The sequence below is a fragment of the Somniosus microcephalus genome, chromosome 6, assembly GCF_052327205.1.
Source record: "Somniosus microcephalus isolate GS21.2 chromosome 6, FLI_Smic_1.0, whole genome shotgun sequence".
Taxonomy (NCBI): Eukaryota; Metazoa; Chordata; class Chondrichthyes; order Squaliformes; family Somniosidae; genus Somniosus; species Somniosus microcephalus.
The window spans coordinates 270,630,920-270,649,772 of record NC_140992.1 but is presented as its reverse complement, the minus strand read 5'-3'; the positions used below and the strand labels follow the sequence as shown (position 1 = coordinate 270,649,772).

At 46.2% G+C, this 18,853-nt stretch overlaps 1 long non-coding RNA gene across 1 annotated transcript; it reads left to right on the top strand.

Annotated features, from left to right (window-relative positions):
- The first annotated feature begins 11,286 nt into the window (after window positions 1-11,286).
- Window positions 11,287-13,753, top strand: LOC147116723 (uncharacterized). The gene is made up of 2 exons (XR_015078620.1): window positions 11,287-11,363; window positions 12,689-13,753. It is a non-coding gene; the product is annotated as an uncharacterized LOC147116723 (long non-coding RNA).
- Window positions 13,754-18,853: the final 5,100 nt, after the last annotated feature.

The window sequence follows — 18,853 nt, the reverse complement described above, 5'->3', positions numbered from 1 at the left end:
TAGTGGGATAGAATTGAAAAGTACGGAAGTTATGCTAAACCTGTATCGAACCTGGATTAGACCACACTTAGAGTACTGCGTACAGTTCTGGTTGCCATGTTATAAAAAGGATATAGAGGCACTGGAGAGGGTGCAGAGAAGATTTACAAGAATGATACCAGAAATGCGAGGGTATACCTATCAGGAAAGGATGAACAGGCTGGGTCTCTTTAAGAAGGTTGAGGAGTGACCTAATAGAGGTCTTTAAAATTATGAAAGGTTTTGATAGAGTGGATACAGAGAGAATGTTTCCACTTGTGGGGAAGAGCATAACTAGAGGCCATCAATACAAGATAGTCACCAAGAAATCCAATAGGGAATTCAGAAGAAACTTCTTTACCCAAAGAGTGGTGAGAATGTGGAACTCGCTACCACAGGGAGTGGTTGAGGCGAATAGTATAGATGCATTTCAGGGGAGGCTAGACAAGCATATGAGGGAAAAGTGAATAAGGGTTATGCTGATAGATTTAGATGAGGAAAGTTGGGAGGAGGCTTGTGTGTAGCATAAATGCCAGGATGGACTGGTTGGGCCGAATGGCCTGTTTCTGTTCGGTATTTCCTATGTAAGAGCTTGAGAGTGAGGAGTCAGAGGGGGACAGAACCATGGAAGTGGAGGGTGGGGTGGCATCGTGTGGAAAGGGAAAGGTTAGTGAGGGGCGGAAGAAGGGAGAAGGGGCAACTCCTCAGCCTAAACCTAATGTAAGGAAGAGGCTGAAACTGCAGGGAAGGTTCAAACAGGAGGTGAAAAAGAGCCAGAGGCTGCAGGAGAAAGCAACAGCTGCCCGAAAAGTTGGGAAGGAGCATGAGAGGAGGGAAGGGCCGGAGATTAAATGATGGGGGGATTATCAGGCACACTTTCCTTATTTGGCGCCATGATTACATTGGTCTCAATTAATGTGAACGGACTGAGGGGTGAGAAGAAATTGCAGCAGTTGTTGCAGTGTTTTAAAGGCACGGACTTGTTGGGCTAGATTTTACCAGCCCCGAGGAGGCAGGTTTGAACACGGGTCAGGTGGGAACGTTGTAAAAAATGATGGCGGGTTCCGATCACCGGCAACCCGCCTCTGCGCAACTTTCCCAAAGGCGGGCTTACAGACTCCGTTTCGGTCCCGCCTCCAAGCGGGATAGGCCCTTAAGGCACTTAACTGCTACTTAACGACCTCTATAATCCCATTTTGAGAGGCCTTTCAGAGTTTGCCACATTTCCCGCGTGCTGCATGTCTCTCCTGAAACACGCCAGCTAATCCTGTCGGGCTCACGAGTGGCTGGCTTCCTAACAACTGCAGCTTCACCATAAAAACTGAACTTTCAACAAGGATCAGTTGCAGGTGGCAGAACTTTGTTGTTTCAGGTCTTGGAGAACTTTTTGCAGGCCTACTGATTTTGGAAGTGGTGAAGCTGAGATCCATTTCCACTATGACCTCCTGGGAAAACCCTCTCCCCACATTGACTGAGCGCTTCCTCAACTGAGGTATATACCAACAGCATGGGAACCATTTATTTCCTTTCCTCCTGGACCTCAGATTCGGACGAAGACCAGCCGCGGCAGCAGCAGAACCCTGAACAACAGCAGCACCAACTGCAGCAGCAACAACAGGAGCGCCAGGCTGCTGCTCACCCATCTGAAACTGCACAGGCCAGAAGGTGCCAGTGCATGGAAGCATGTCGCTGCATGAGATGCCCCCAAAACAGGGTTTACAGGCTGAGGATGAGCTTCCTCAACATGACTGAGCAGCATTGCCAAAGGAGGCTGAGACTTTTGCGAGAGGTAGTGGGTGACATCTGCGCAATGCTACACCAACACCTGGAGCCCAGAGAAGCGGGTGGACACCCCTTACTAGTGCTGTAAAAGTCACCACCGCACTCAACGTTTTTGCTTCCGGCTCATTCCAGTGATCAACAGCGGACATCAGCGGCATCTCCCAGTCAGCCACGCACACTTGCATTATGCAGGTTACCGATGTCTCTTATGTTCATTAATAAATAGACATTCTTATTATGAACACAGCTAGCTTTTGCTAGACACTTTTATTGAGCACATGTGGACTAGGCACAGTATCTGTAGAGGCTTCCATCTTGACTGCTGCCTTGTGGGTAGCCTAGTGCCTCATGGGTAATGTAGTCTTAATATATGTACAGCTGGGTAGTGTAGTCTTATACATACAGCTATATGCAGCTCTACACAGCTCTAAGGCTCCACCTAGTGTCCACTATAGAATGACATGTTATTGATCATTACATCCCCCTTTCTTTGAGGTTTAACAAAATCAATATCAATCAACTTTCAAGAAAACAATAAAGATAATATCAGTAACACTTTTGTTAGTGCTCTATAAACATAAATATTTTCAAAACAGTCAACACATTTTCAAAGCTTTACATTGTACTCAAAGATTAAGTCTATCAGGCTCTTTTACTTCACGTGTGGATCTTCTCAACACAGGTAAGTCTGATGTGTCTTCATGAGATTGTTCTGGCAGTGAATGACAAGATGCAGTTGCGGCATTGTCATCAATCTGCTCTTGTATAGATCGAGGTCTCCTCGCGATCTTTGCTTGGAGAGGGTTTCAGTGTTTCCTTCACTCTTCATGCCATACCTCTCAATGTAGTCAATGCACTCTCAAAAAACTGCTGGCAGCTGGTTCACTTTATGTTCAGCATAGTCCTCTCAGCAGCCTCGGCTAATGGAACACCAAAGATTGGCCCGAGGGAAGAAGGAGTATCCACTGGAACTGTGTCCTGCTCTGGTGCAGGCTTCTTCTTTTTCTTTTTCTCTTTCCACTGCTTAACAACATCTGCTGCGGTTATATCTTTGGACTTTTTCTCCTTGTGTTTTTCCTCTTTGTGCTTTTCTTCCTTTGGCTTCTCTTTGACCTTAAAGTCTTTTTCTTTCTTCTTGGAGAAACTAGGCTTTTTGAAGACATGGATACCCTTTGGCCTTTTCATCCTTGATGGGCGCTCTGCTTCATCACCTGAGTCATCTGGTCTGCTTATGGCACAGTTTATACGGCAGACTCTCTTGACCAGTTCTAAGTCTTCACAAGCTTTGTCACCTAGTATCGAATCAAGTCTTTCAGCCACAACAGAAAACATGAGATGATGCACTTTGTCTTTGACTGTCACTTTAAGTCTGCATACACCTAAGCTATCTATTTTCTGTCCATTATAGCTCTTCAGTAGTACTGACTTTTTCTGTATTTTGGGCTTTTCTTTCATATTTTTTATGTCACTCATACTGATTAAGTTTGCTTTTGCCCCAGTGTCCAGTTTCAAGGTAACTAATGCTCCATTTACCTGCAGTGGGATCATCCATTTGTCCTCTTTTACTGCATTAACTTTATGTTCAGCATTGTCCATTTCTGAGGGCTGCACATTTTCTGTATCTTTTTTGATATCGTCACATGACACCATCCCTACAGAAAATGTCTCACTTAAATCAGTGTCCTCAATCACATTAACTTGTTGCCCTTTCGTTGTTTTTACTTTTGAAAAGCATTGTTTGGCAAAGTGATTCTTTCCATTACACTTTGTGCACATTTTTCCAAACGCTGGGCATTGTTTTAACTGTGTTTGTAACCATAGTGTTTACAATTAAAAATTTCATCCTCCGATTGCTTTTCATTTCTGTTCTGCCCACGTTTCTTCCCCATGTAGGACACAGCACCGACAGCAGCATTATCACTCATTACAATCGCATCATTATTGATTTCACTGAAAGTCTTCGCGTGCTTTCAAGCTAGCTCGCTGGCTTGGCATATTTTCACCGCATTTTCCAAATTTAGTTCGGTTTCTCTCAACAGACGTTCCCTGACTTTTTTATCATGAATACCAAACACAATCTGGTCACGAATCATGGATGCTTTGAGCTCAGAGAAATTACATGTCTGTGCTTTCAGTTTCAGATCAGTTATAAAGCTATCAAAAGTCTCATTTTGCTGCTGTGTCCGAGAACAGAAGATGTATCTTTCATAGGTCTCATTCTTTTTGGGAGAGCAATGTGCATCAAATTTTTTTAGCACATCTTCTAATTTTTCTCTGTTCTCCTCTGGATTAAATACAAATGTATTAAATACCTCTATCGCCTGTGGGCCTGCAACCGTAAGCAGCAACGCTTTCTTCCTTGCGTCTGGCTTTGTACCGAATCCGATGGCTGCAATGTAGAGTTCGAATTGTTGTTTAAAAGTCTGCCAATTGTAGTCGATTTTTCCTGTGAGTTTCAAACGCTCTGGTGACTTCAAATTCTCCATGTCGCTTTTCACAATTTTTAGCAGATCTTCACCATCCTGGTACCATCTTATGTTCATTAATAAATAGACATTCTTATTATGAACACAGCTAGCTTTTGCTAGACACTTTTATTGAGCACATGTGGACTAGATACAGTATCTGTAGAGGCTTCCATCTTGACTGATGCCTTGTGGGTAGCCTAGTGCCTCATGGGCAATGTAGTCTTAATATATGTACAGCTGGGTGATACGCTTATCAATTACTCCATAAAAGGCGATGAATTAGGAAAGTAATGAAAAGGTTTTTATTAACTAAAGAACAGAGCATGCCTCTCGTGGACGACTGGTTCCAAGAAGGAAGTGGGTTGCCGGGCAGCCACCTTTATACCAGGTCATGTAGGTGGAGCCAGCTGAGGCATGCATTGGTACACAGTGAGTAGCAAAAGGTAACAATGTGCAATAACGATAACAGTAGTGAACAACAATGAAAACAATAACAGTGGTTTACCACACTGGGTAGTGTAGTCTTATACATACAGCTATATGCAGCTCTACATAGCTCTACGGCTCCACCTAGTGTCCACTATAGAATGGCATGTTATTGATCATTACAATGCCCTCATTGCAAAGGCGCACAATTACTTAAACTTCTCCAAGGATCAAGCAAGTATAACCACGCGTGCGGTTGGATTTGCAAATATGGCAGGCTTGCCAAGGGTGCAGGGCATCGCTGAATGCACACATGTGGCCCTTAAGGCACCCCATCACAATCCAGATCTTTTTGTCAATCGCAAGGGCTTCCACTCCCTCAACGTGCAGTTGGTGTGTAACCACAAGAAGGATATTTTGCATGTTTGTGCCAAGTACCCTGGCAGTTGCCATGACTCCTTCATCCTGTGGCAGTCTAGTGTGCCTCTACTCTTCAGTCCGCCAAACCAACTTTGCGGATGGCTGCTTGGAGACAACGGCTATCCCCTGAAGACGTGGCTAATGACATCGTTCAGGAGGCCATCCAACAAAGCTGAGGAGCACTACAACTCCAGCCACATTTCGACCAGATCCCTTATCAAGCAAACCATCGGCTTGCTGAAGGTGCGATTTAGATGCCTTGGGTAGATCAGGTGGAGCCCTGCAGTACTCAGCAGCCAGGGTCTCCAGAATGGTCGTGGTCTGCTGTGCACTTCACAACATGGCACAGCGTCGTGGCTTGCAGCTGCCTGAGGGACAAGTGGCTCAGTGCATAGCCTCCTCAGATGAGGATGAGGAGGAGGACGAGGAGGAGGAGGAGGAGGATGAGGAGGAGAGCGAGAACGAAGACCTTGCAGAGGTGTATCAACCAGCGGCAGCAGCATGCGAGAACATTGCTGCCCGGGATGCAAAGGACGCACTGATCTTGGCCAGATTTGCTTAGGTTGCCCAATCAAACACATTTGGCTCACACCTTCTTACCACACCATAGACAATGGACAAGAACCTACGGCTTCCTATCACTCTGACCACCGTACTGACAAATCCAAGTTGCCCTGAGCCCTCAATGTGGAAGTCCCATTTGTGAAATGACACAGCCCAGAACTTCAACAGTTTGCCGTCACTTCATTTTATTACATTGACTAAAGAATAGCATTTAACAATTAAACACAACAGAACACCTAAGTTACTACCCTTGTGACTACTTGCGCTTTATCTTCCTCTTATACGTGCTCCTACGTGGTGCTTCCCCTGTGGCTTCAGCAGATGTGGAGGCCCCTTGCCCACTTTCATGCTGCTCCTGCCTCGACACCTTTGGCGGGCATACTCTGGGGTTGCGAGCCTGGGAGGGCTCGCCAACAGTCTGCTGCTCCTGCGGCTGTGCAGGGGATGAGACGCCCATCCCAGTTGGGTGAGGACTCTGGTGGGGCTCTGACCGAGAGCTCTGCAGTGGCATGGGAGTGTGAGCACTTGGAGAGGAGCCCCCACTTCCTTGTTCTCTGCCACCAACATCCCTCTCATGGGTCAGCCCCACCTCAGAGCTAGCAAGTGGCTTGACAGCACCTTGCTGTACTTCAGTGGGGCCATGAGGACCCGTATCTGCACTGGAAGTTCTACTCTAGAGGACTTCCATGAAGCTCTGGTTTCTCTGCTCAATAGTTGCCCATCGCTACTCCAGAGATGTCAGTCTATTCTGAACAATCACCATGTTTTCAACACTCTGGTGACTTAGCTCATCCATGGCCATAGCCATACTTTCCTCTACCATAGCCATCCTTTCCACGGAGGTTGCCATCCTTTCCGTGGTGATGTGTTCATGTGCCAATGTCTCCACAAAGGCTCTGCTCATGTTAATGATGGACTCCTCCATCCTCTCCACACTCGCAGTGACCCTGGAGACAAAACCTGCCAGAGACTCCTGCACCTGTTCCTTGAGTTCAATCATCGCTCTCCTTCTGGATGGACCCGGAGGCACAGGGTCCACATACAGCTGAGCCTCCGACGAGGACTCTCCACTGCTGTCCCTGCCTCCACCATCTGCTGGTGATCACTTGTGAGCTGTGATACGCCAGGTGACAACACTACTCGATGTCCCGAAGGTCCCACCGAGGTGTGAGTGTCTGCGCTGGTGCTGGGTGTGCTTAATTCTGCTGACGCTGTGCACTCAGAGGTTGCAGGTTCCTCCGAGGAGTCTTCTGGCTCAGGCTCTTCCTCCTGGACAGTGGGGAGGGACGCTGTTGATGGTCCTGTGGGGGAGTAAAGGAATGCGTTGGACATGTGATATAAATGTTGCATGCACATGGAATTGTTCAGATGATCATAAGTCAATCTGTTAGAGGATCAGAAGCCATATCAGTCACTCATGCAATGTAAGTGAGAGAAATGCAAAACTATTCTGTCACCAGCTTGCTCTGATGCGCCCGTCTCTCCGTCCCCCACTTTCACATCCTCCTCGGCTCCCACGATCTCTAGGGCTGCCTCCTCAGCGCTGGTGAGATGGGCTACTGAGGGTGGCCCTCCTCCTGTCTTCGCCCTTTCCCTCTTATTGTGGGCTCTCTTTTCCTGTAATGAGGGACACAAGTCGAGTTTGAGTGAGAATGATGGAGTGAGTGCAGAGAATCCATAGCATAGATGCTTAGAAGGACACAAAGATGGAGTGAGGTCCCAAGACCAAGGGCCCTCCCTGTGTGTTGTTAGTTGTTGTCATAGCATAACAGTGATAGGGAGTGCGAGGCCAGCATAGTCGAATAGTTAAGTGATTGTGTACATAGAGAGAGAGGGATGGTTAAGGGTGCAAGGGATGTAAGGGTAAAGTGGGGTGTGGAGGTGATGGGGAGCAGGTTGAGGGTAATGGTGATGTCATACTCACTTTTCCTGTGCGGACAAGGTCATTGAACCTCTTTCGGCACTGCAGCCAGGTTCTGCAGCACATTGGTCTCCAACTGAACTCCTGTGCCAATTGCAGCCACACAGCTTTCATCTGCTGGGGAGGTTTTTTCCTCCCAGAGGAAGGAAACAGCAGCCCCTTCTGAGCTCTGGCTCCCTCCACCAGAGCATGGAGGGAGTCCTCATCAAACCGGGGTGAGGCCTTGGTCCTTGAACTAGACATTTCAAGAGGGCCAAACCGTTAGAAGATTAGCAAATTAAAATTTTGATGCAGAGAATGAACCAAGGCTGTTTGGACCTTTAAATGCAGCTGTATAAATGACATCATCAGAGGCGAGTTTCAGGCCCAAAAGACTCATTGGGCCAGGGGTGCGCACACGCTGGGAATCAATTGCCCAATGAGGGCAAAATAGTTAAATTATCCCGCCTGACATCGGCGGCGGGAGCAGGACCCGCCGACCACCTGACCCACCCCCAAGCCGCCGCCAATGGCAAAATCCAGCCCGTTGTGTCTGCAAGAAACCTTTTGGGATGAGGATATCCTAGAAAGATTTTGGAAGGTTTGGAAGGGAGAGGTGTTTGCAAGTTGTGCAAACAATAACCGTAGAGGGGTGGCTGTTTTGGTGAGTCCGTCCATAAAAGAGAACGTTGCCTTGGTGGACAAGGACACTGAGGGGAGAATTTAATGGCTAAAGGTGAAAATGGAGGAACTTTTTCCGATCTCTTTAATATCTATGCACCGAATGACCATTGCAAGCGTTGCAAATTTTTTCGGGGGTTATTCACCGAAGTGGCAGAGGTGGAAAATCCTTGTATAGTGGGGGATTTGAATGTATTTTTATCTCGGATAGACATTTCAGCCCAGATGACCTTTAAGGATGATAACTCCAGAGGGATGATGGTAAAAATGACAGCAATTTTAAATTTGAGAGACTTATGGAGGGATCTTAGCCCCATAAAAAGCAAAGTTCTCCAGAAGAGGTTGGGTGATGTTTCAAAATAGAGCCGAATAGATTTTGTGTCAATGTGGGAAGGGTTAAGTTCAGAGGTGCTGGAGATTTATTGCAAAAAAGTAATTTTTAGTGACCACTTGGCTTTGGTTCTTAGAATTAGGAACAGCAGAGTTAAGATTGGCCCAGGGGTGTGGATTTTAAATAATCAATACCTGAAAGAAATTGCTTATAAAGAAAGGATTTTAAATATAATAAAGAATGCTCGGAAGGAACCTTTGTTCTTGAAAGAAAGAAGAGTTTGGTGGAACAATTTCAAATATGAGGTAAAAGTTTTATCGGTACGTTATGGGAAAGAGAGAGCAGCAGCTAACCGGCATCGAGAAGAGAATATAAACAAAAGGTTTACAGATATCTGTAAAGCAGTTGACGGAGGAGATAAGGGAGCAGAGACTAAGTGGGCGGTTTTAAAGGAATTATTGCAAGCTGAAAAATGCAAGGGGCCATTCTCCGTGCAAAGGCTAGAGATGCATTGGAGGGAGAAAGATGCACTAGATATTTTCTCGAGCAAGAGAAGCTGTGACAGAGATTATCATTAATTGTAGAGTTGAAATTTGGGGAGAAGATCATTAATGAAAGTGGGGAGATTTTGGAGGCAGCTAGTAATATATATACAAAAGAAGACATTTCCAAATTGGCGATGGAGAAGGTTAATGCTTTTATTGAAGAGGGCTTAAAAGAGAATGAGAGAAGCATGTGTGACAAAGAAGTAGGACTAGCGGAAATAAAAGTAGCAATAAGTGGAATGAAGTCGGGGGGGGAAGCCCAGGGTCCGATGGACTAAGTGCAGAATTTTATAAACAATTTTTTGAGATTTTAAGTCCATTGCTCTTAGAGGTTTTTAAGGATTTTAAAATTGAGGGAAGCCTGGCCTCATCGATGAGGAGCTTAGCTTATATAAAATAAACGGGATAGAAGGGATTGGAAGAATTGGAGGGCCCATCATATTACTGTATTAAATGTGGATTATAAGATCTTGGCGAGGGTTATGGCAAATCGTATGAAGGAGGTGTTGCCGCAGATAGTTTGGCCCTCTCAGTCCTATGGAGTCATAGGCCGGGACATCGCAGACTCTGTGGTCTCAAACCGAGATAGAGCTCATTGCAGAGCGTGGGAGGGAGGCTTATGTGTTAAAGATAGATCAAGAGAAAACCTTTGATAGGGTCTCATGAGTTTTTATTGATAGTTTTGGAAGCATTTGGTTTTGGGAAATATTTCATTGAATGGATAAGGATTTTTTATTGAAACATATTTAGCTGTCTTAAATGTAATGTTTTTTTATCCAAGTATTTTCCAATACAGAGATCAGTGAGACAGGGTTGTCCCCTGTCCCCATTGTTGTACATATTGGTAGCAGAACCATTAGGTTACATGATGCGAAAGGAACAAGGCGTAGTCGGGATTGCGGTTCCCAGTTCCGGGCGGGTGTCGGTGATGCACCAATATACAGATGACACAACCTTAAAGTTGAGAGACGGGGAGTCAGTGAGGAAAGCTATGGGAGCAGTGGAGGAGTATTGTAGAGCTTCAGGAGCCAGAGTGAATTATAGCAATTCCCAATGCCTGGTTGCAGGAAGGGGTAGGGGGGGTATGGTTAGAGGTGGTGGAGGTTGTGGACATTCTGTGGGCGCATATGGGGTGCAAGAAGGACAGGGATGAAGTGGATCGATTAAATTGGGAACCAAAGGTTATGAAAATTAAAAAGATTTTGGGAAGATGGGAAAGAAGGTGGTTGAAAGTGCAAGGAAGAGAGACAGTGGAGTCCGCCCTCCTGCTAGCTAAACTATGGTACTTATTGACAGTGGAGGATATTCCTGAGTGGGCGGAAAAGTCCTTCCGAGAGGCTTGTGTGAGGTTTTTATGGGAAGGGAAACCAGCCTTGGTGGCTTACAATACCACCATTGGACGGAGAAATCAGGCAGGACACAATATCCAAAATATTGATTTGAAGAAAAAATCATTTAGAATCAAATGGGTGAGGAGGTTTCTTCAGAAGTCAAATACAAGTTTTGAGCATTTTTTAAAACTAAGTGGGATGGAAGGACAGGGGATATTTTATACGGAATACAATAATGGGCCGGATTTCCTGGCCCCCATGGGGGGAGGTACGAGATGTGGACGCACCCGTAGGGGCCTCGCAAGTGACGGTTTCAGGCATGCGAAGTACATGCACTAAAACCCAGCACTTCTGAACTGTCAAGAATCCTCTTGACAGATCATCCGCCTGCCCGGGAAAAGGGCCTCCGCGGGCAGAGAGTTTCGCTTTCTGCCCAACCTCCGCCCACTGAAATGTCTTCAAAATCTGACGCCTGGTAAAAGCAGTTTAAAAAAGTAAAAAAATAAAAAAATTTCACTCATTTATAATTTTAAAATACTTTAAAAATAGTAATGTTTATTTTTAGCCCCGTAAAAAAGTTTAATTATTTTTTCCAAAAAATTACATTTTCGTTTGAAATATTTAATTTTAACTAATTTTAAATACGTGATTTAAAAAAATATATATTTAATGTTTAACTGTTTTTTGAGTGATCCCCATTCATACTTTTGACAGATCCGTGTGTAGAGACCTGTCAAAAGTGTGAAGGGGGATTCCCTTCTTCCATTGGTTCCCCATGGCCCACGTGACCCCAGTGATGCTTGTGAACCGCCTGCGCCCCTGGGATACCTGGGCCTCTGCGCACGCGGACCAGGAGAGGCCCAGGATCGCAAGTCTCGGGACCTACGGAGCCAGCAGGTAAGTGCGTCGATTTTTCCCGGTCGGAAGCATCCGCCCGCAGGAAGCCTCCGATCGGAAAATCCGGCCCATTAATATGTTTTTGAAATCGATTAAACCTCTCCCTAGGTTTTATAAAGGGGTTGTGGAGACTTGGGCCCAATTTTTTAAAAGTTGCTAGTTTATGTCCAAGGGTGCTGAGCAATTTTTAGAACAGCCTTTATTTTTGAACAGGCGGGTCAACATTGAAGGAGAGGTATTATTTAATCATCTTTTCTTAAAGCTGGTATTATATGTGTGAAAGATGTATTATACGAGGTAATTCCAGGTTGGTTGCCGGAAGCGGTAGCGAGGGATATGGTTTGGGAGGAGGATCAGGCGGTAGAGGAAATAGCAATAGGGATCATGTATGAGAAGATTGTGAGGGCAATGTCACAGGATTGGATGGAAGAAAGAAATGTGCAAATCATCAGAGGAAGTAAAATGTGTCCTGCTTTTCCAAGCTTTCTGCTGGAGAAAGGGGAGGAGTTGGTTAAATTTGACAACTGTAATACTCGAGATTTGTATCGGGTATTTAGAGAATGGAGATTCAAAACACCTGCTGGTCAGGAGTTTTGGCAGAGTATATACACACACCTGGACTTCAACAGGATTTGGAAGGGTGTGTGGGTGAATTTTAAATGTCCAGAGTGGATTGAACTGGATTTCAAATTGGCTCATAACCGGATTTTTACCATGACGGTCATATGTAAGATTGGGCGAGCGGAGGGTGCAACTTGCCCAGTGTTTGGGACACGGGATGAGACTCTGTCCCATTTACTGGTGTTATATCCGCAGTTAAATGATTTTAAGTACTATGTTCGACAGTTGTGTGGAGTTTTTTTGCTGGGTGGGGACCAAAGAGCGGGAATGAGAATCCCGTGGGACTCAATTTTGAGATGGGGATTGCAGGAGAGTCTGCCAGTGTCTAGCGGAGCGGCAATTAATTTAATGTTCAGTTTGGCTAGATTCGTGATTGAGCAAAGAAGGAATGCTCTGTTTTTTAAGGGGAGGAGAATAAATCTAAAAGTGTATTTTAAATATAAGCTAATAGATCATTATAAGGCTCTGTGGATGTTTTATTCAGAAAGGAATTTAAAGATAGTATTTTATGATCAGTTTTTAAAGTACAATCGATTAATATATGTTATGGGAGACAAATTAAACCTCAGGTTTTGATGTTAATATGTGGTGGCGGAATGGCTCTGCAGAGTGGCAGAAAGGATCTGTATGATACAATGGGATGATCCCGATGTTGTAAATGTTTTTAATGTTCAATAAATAACATATATATCTTTTTAAATTAGGTAGCACTCTTGCCTTTGAATCAGAAGGTTGTGAGTTCAAGTTCCACTCCTGAAGCTTGAGCACAAAATCTAGGCTGACACTGCTGAAGGATTCGAAAATTTCATACATCTCTCCCCCCCCCCAAAGATTTGTTTGGCTTTTTTTAAAAGAAACCCTGGTCAGACTGAGTTTTAAAATCCAGGGCACAACAAAATGGCTGCGGTCAGACCTCGTGACCGAAAGCCTGTCAGTTTCAATTCGGACCCTGGCAAGCTAACAGCTTGTGTATTTCAATGTCTGCAGCAAGGAGATCACGAAACCAGACAAGATTTTTGCATATGCATTGGGGACAAACCCAATTACAATCAGACCTACGCATAAAGGCCATCAAGGTGTTTGTTCAAACAATCAAAATAATCAGCGGGGCCATCGACACGGGGCTGGCCCCCATCAAAGAACCTGTTGGACAAAGAGCAGTTGCAGGACCGGCAGGAACTGATTACCGGCCATCCAAGTCGATGGGCCAAGATCAATACCTTTTGTTTTAAACGAGCTCACCCAAATCATACAAAGGACTGAACTGATTTGCCGAGCAGGTAAGGGCTACCGAGAGGAGTATAAATATAACCCCTCAGGAAGCCATGCTCTCTCTCTCTCGCCTCGCCTCCTGCGCCCTGCCTCGCCATCAAACAAGGAAGAAGACCATCGAAGGAGAGCCCATCCAGAGAGGTAGGATACCCTGTCAGAGACCTTTTAATTACTGGGGTATCTCTACCTGGACAGTGAAGTCTGTGCAACAGCGGGACCACGTGACATCGGCAGGCAACAGGGCAAAGGGGCAAGGCTTTTCTTTCAACATCTCAGACCGGTGAGCATTATACTTCTGACCCATCGCAAGATAATCTAGCTAGGTGTAGAGGGTGGGAGTTAAGGGGATTGCTGAATTGTCATTTTAGCCATTTTCCCTCGATGTGCCATTTCTCCTCCCCTGTTAAGTGTAAGTGTACTGCATTCATATCATGCTTTTGTATAGTATTGTTATCTTATTTTCTCTGTTAATAAATTTTGGTTTTCTTTGTACCAAACCACTGGTCTGCTCATTTGTCTATATCGCTATCTGCCAATAAACCCGGGGATCAGAACTAAGCGGCGAGCGATTCAAACCGCTCAGTGATAAGGCAGCCAGAGACACAACCGACTGGCCAAAGCAAGTAGCAAAAAACCCCTACACTGCAGTGTGGCACTGTCGGAGGTACCGCCTTTTCAGTGAGATGTCAAACCACCTTACAAGTAGATGTAAAGGATCCTACGGTGCTCTTTTGAAGAAGAGAAGTATCCTGGGCCAACAATTATCCCTCAAGCAACATATCACTAAAACAAATGATCTGGTCATTTATCTCATTGCTGTTTTTGGGCCCTTGCTGTGCACAAATTGGCTGCTGTGTTTCCCTGCATTACAACAGTGACTGTGGATCGAAAGTATTTAATTGGCTGTGGAATGCTTTTGGATGTCCTGAAGTTGTGAAAGGTGTTTTATAAATGCTAGTTCTCTCTTTAGTACAAAAACGTTTTCAATTTAACATGAATTCACAATCCCATTTAGCGAGGCTGCAATGATGGCTGAATGTGGGAGCAGGTTATATCATCTGTTCCACAGGTATTGTTCCTCTGAGGTTAAAGTACAGAGCACAGGGATCTTTCCTCTACATTTAGGGGGTGACTTTGCCAATGGGGGCGCTTTGGAGGTGGGACTGCTGCTTGTCGGGTTTCAGTCCCGCCTCCATCGACGTCTGGCCAACCCACGCTATTTTCCCTTGATTGACCTTGTTAAGCCCCGCCCAGCAGGCTTAGCTGGCCAATTAAAGGAAAGCTGGTGACAGTGAAAGTCAGCGTATGACGTTTCATCCGTCAAAACTTTTTGACAGATGAATTGCCATCGTTTGACAGCTTTGAGAAGCCGTCAAACACTGACATTCTCTGTAGTTTGGTGAGTTCTTGTACTCAAGACTCACCAAACCTATTCCCTGAGCAGAAAGCAGATGGTTGTTGCATGGGAGAATGCAGCAGCCATTCTGTCACCTCTGCCGTGGAGATGCCGGAGCCTCCGGATCCCCAACGGTTGAAGCCTCACCTCCATAGCGCACTTTTGGACCCCTCTCACCCCCGCAGACCCACTGCTCACCTCGCTGACCATGGCGGGGTTTCCCGACGTCGGGAAGCCTGCACCCCTGCTGGAAAAATGGGGATAATCCTGTTAATTGCCTGTTAACTACCTGTTAACAGGCAGTTAAGTGGCTGTAATCACCTTCCCGCCTTGAGGAGACGGGTCCCAGTGCAGGTCGGGTTACCCACCTCCTGGGAAGATGACACGGAGGCGGGTTGGGGGCGAGATGGGGACCTGCCCCCAGATTTTGCCATTTTCCCGCCAGTCCCGCCTCCAAACCCGTCTCCCCAGGGCTGGCAAAAGCGCCCCCTGAATCTTTACTATGTCTCAGCTGAAAATGCTTGACCAGAGGTGCACAAAGACCTTTGCTCCGACTCTATCCCATGACCTGACATGGGGAACAGTACAGGGTGCTCTAACCTGCACATGGCCATGATATACCATACCTGGCAGTGCTTGATGTTGACACTGGATGCCTGAAATGAAAAATGTTGTATTCACCAGCACTGGCATCTCTCTCTTCAAATCGGGTATGGTGGCATAGTAGTCATGTTACTGGAATAGTAATCCAGAGGCCTAGACTAAGATCCGCAGATATGAGTTTAAATCCCACCAGGGCAGCTGAGGAATTTAATTTCAGTGAAATAAAATTCTGGAATAAAATCCTAGGGCTGGATTTGGTGGGGGTGGGAGGGAAAGTGTTTTTTTTCCCTAGTGGGTTGGGACCCTGCTGTGAACCCGCCGCCATGCACCTTTACCAAATGTCGGGTCAGTCAGCGCTGAGCAGACCCGACACGCAGCGGCGGGGGAGGCAATTAAAATCATTAGTGGCTTGTTTACAGCCATTTATCAATGTTTTTTTCCCCAGCGTTTTGGATTTGACTGGTCGCCCACCGGTTTCCCGCTGTGCCTGGACCTCGTCTGTGAAACTGAGGTGGGAGGTCAGTGGCCATTGAATCAGCTGATGAGTTGACAGCCTCAAATGTCAAGTCAAAGCTCCCAGCTGATTGAGAAATGTTCCCTTAACCACTAGCTTCTCTAAACTGCATTTCCACTACAGATTCAGGATGCTGCAATTCTTTACACAAGTCTCCATCCAGTCTGACCTCATTACCTCTCCCACCATTGACAGATCGCTTCTGCCATCTCTACTTCACCTGCAATCTATTCCATCAGCATCGGTGCCCTTGAAACTCTCTCTCAGCTTGGTCCTCAGAATCCGACCATGATCAGCCCCAACACCAGCATCACCAGGCACACCAGCAGCACCAACAACACCAACCTTCTCTGCAATCACCTGATGCTGCACAGGACACAGGGCATCAGCACCTGACCAAATTGCTGCCCGGGAGGCCTGGGATGGCCTCACCATGGCCACATTTACTTCACTTGATGCTGTACACCCTGGCTGTCACATGATGCACCAGATTGGCACCACCCCACACCAACACCATAAAGCATCCCTACAATGCCAAGCCATTCCTTTCACAGTCATCACCATTGCGGGGGGTACCGTTATGCCTCACCATTCACTGCAACTCACTATGCCACTTCCAAAGGTGCACACAAATCTGTCTAAGAATGCAAAGTGTTGAAAAATAACGGTTTCAATGTTTGACAGCATATTAACAGAAACTTTCCATGAACATTGCATAAAACATCCAAGTGCCTACCTTGTGTGTTATTATTTGGTATAAAAATTGACAACTTCACCCGCCCCACAAAGAAAAGCCAATTCCTTTACTAATTTATTGGGGGTGATTTTCATTCCGAAGTCGGGAAGGAGGCGGGACTACAACTTTCGGGGTTGTAGTCCCGCCTCCATCGAGATGCGGCCAATCCACGCGATTTTAACTTGATTGACCTTGTTGAGCCCCCCCAGTGGGCTCAGCAGGCCAATTAAGGGCCATCCGGCAACAGGTGACATCACAGACTGAAATTTCGTCTGTCAAGACGTTTTGACAGATGAAATATCAGCGTTTCACAGCTGTTTGAAGCTGTCTTACTTCTAACCTGAGTCCTTCTACACAGACTCAGTTAGAAATCTCACCGGCACAGAAAGCTGCAGGCTGTCACTTTTGACAGATCACAGCCATTCTGCTTTCTGTGCCGGTTAGATGATGGACTCACGAAACCTAGAGGAAGGAAGGCTGTAAAGGTAAGTACAGGTAATTTAAATTTCTTTACACACTTTAGACACACCAAACACACTTACCTTTGCACTCATGCACCCATCATTCACCTGAACACCGACATCTCGACCCCTCCAAGTCCTTCAACCCGATGGCCCGACTTCTCTAACTTGACGTGGTTTGGAGCCGCCGGGAATCCCACACTGCAACATCAAAAATAGGGATTAGGCTAAAAACTGCCTGTTAACTACCTGTTAACAGGCAGTTAATTGGCACTAATCCCTTCCCGCCTCGGGTAGGTGGGTCCCAGTGCGGGGCGGGTACCCGCCTCCGTTGAAACTTACATGGAGGCGGGTTAGGGGCGGGATGGTGTCGGGACCCCAGAATTCAGGACTTTAATCCCCCGCACGTCTCCAATCCCGACTCCACAGGTCAATTAAAATCGACCCCATTATATTTGTATTTTGATCGATCTCCAACATCTATCAAAATTACGATTTCCATGAAATTACATTTAAAGATAATAATTTCTGGTGGCCATTCTTTGAAAATGGAATAAACGGGTCGCTTTCCGAGTGGCAGGCAGTGACTAGTGGGGTACTGCAAGGATCGGTCCTAGGACCCCAGCTGTTCACAATATATATTAATGATCTGGACGAGGGAATTGGATGTAACATCTCCAAATTTGCAGACGACAAGGCAGATTATTATTTGAATGGCAATAGATTGGGAGAAGGGGAAGTGCAAAGAGACCTGGGTGTTCTTGTGCACCAGCCACTGAAGGTAAGCATGCAGGTGCAGCAGGCGGTTAAGAAGGCAAATGGTATGTTGGCCTTCGTAGCGAGAGGGTTCTAGTACAGGAACAAGGATGTCGTGCTACAGCTGTACAGGGCCTTGGTGAGACCACGCCTTGAGTATTGTGTGCAGTTTTGGTCGCCTTACCTGAGGAAGGACGTTCTTGCCATGGAAGGAGTACAGCAAAGATTCACCAGGCTGATACCTGGGATGGCAGGAATGACGTATGAGGAGAGATTGTGTCGATTGGGCTTATACTCACTGGAGTTTAGAAGATTGAGAGGGGATCTCATCGAAACCTATAAAATTCTGTCAGGCCTGGACAGACTAGATACAGGAAGGATGTTTCTGATGGTCGGGGAGTCCAGAACCAGGGGTCACAGTCTAAGGATAAGGAGTAAGCCATTTAGGACTGAAATGAGGAGGAACCTCTTCACCCAGAGAGTGGTGAACCTGTGGAATTCACTGCCACAGAGGGCGGTGGAGGCCAGTTCATTAAATATATTCAAGAAAGAGTTGGATATATTTCTTAAGGCTAAAGGGATCAAGGGATATGGGGAGAAGGCAGGGACCGGGTACTGAATTTGGATGATCAGCCATGATCTCATTGAATGTCGGAGCAGGCTCGAAGGGCCGAATGGCCTACTCCTGCTCCTATCTTCTATGTTTCTATGTTTCTAAAACAAAATTGGACATCACACCTAAAATGATGGATGGAAGGGGCAAGAAATGCCCAACCCTGACTTTCCGCAGAATCTCCCGACATAGGAACAGAAAGGTGGGCAGCTCAGTGGGAACGGGGTGCCTTGCCTGAATTCTGGCCTGCCTACCCAGACAGCACCCTGGCAAGCCCAGGAATTTCTGAGCCTTGGGTTCTAAGCCCCACTTCAGAACATAACGTAGGCTGATATTGGCAGTGGAGAGGGTAGTTATGCCTTGTTTGTCGGAGTTAGCCTCACAGCCCTGTTTACAGCCTCGCCACACCAAAGGGGAGACCACAGCCCCCCGGAGAGTCTGGAGTCCGGTGGCAGCAGGAGTGAAGAGACCTTCATGTCCATGCATCGTGCACCTCATGGTGACTATTTAATCCTTTC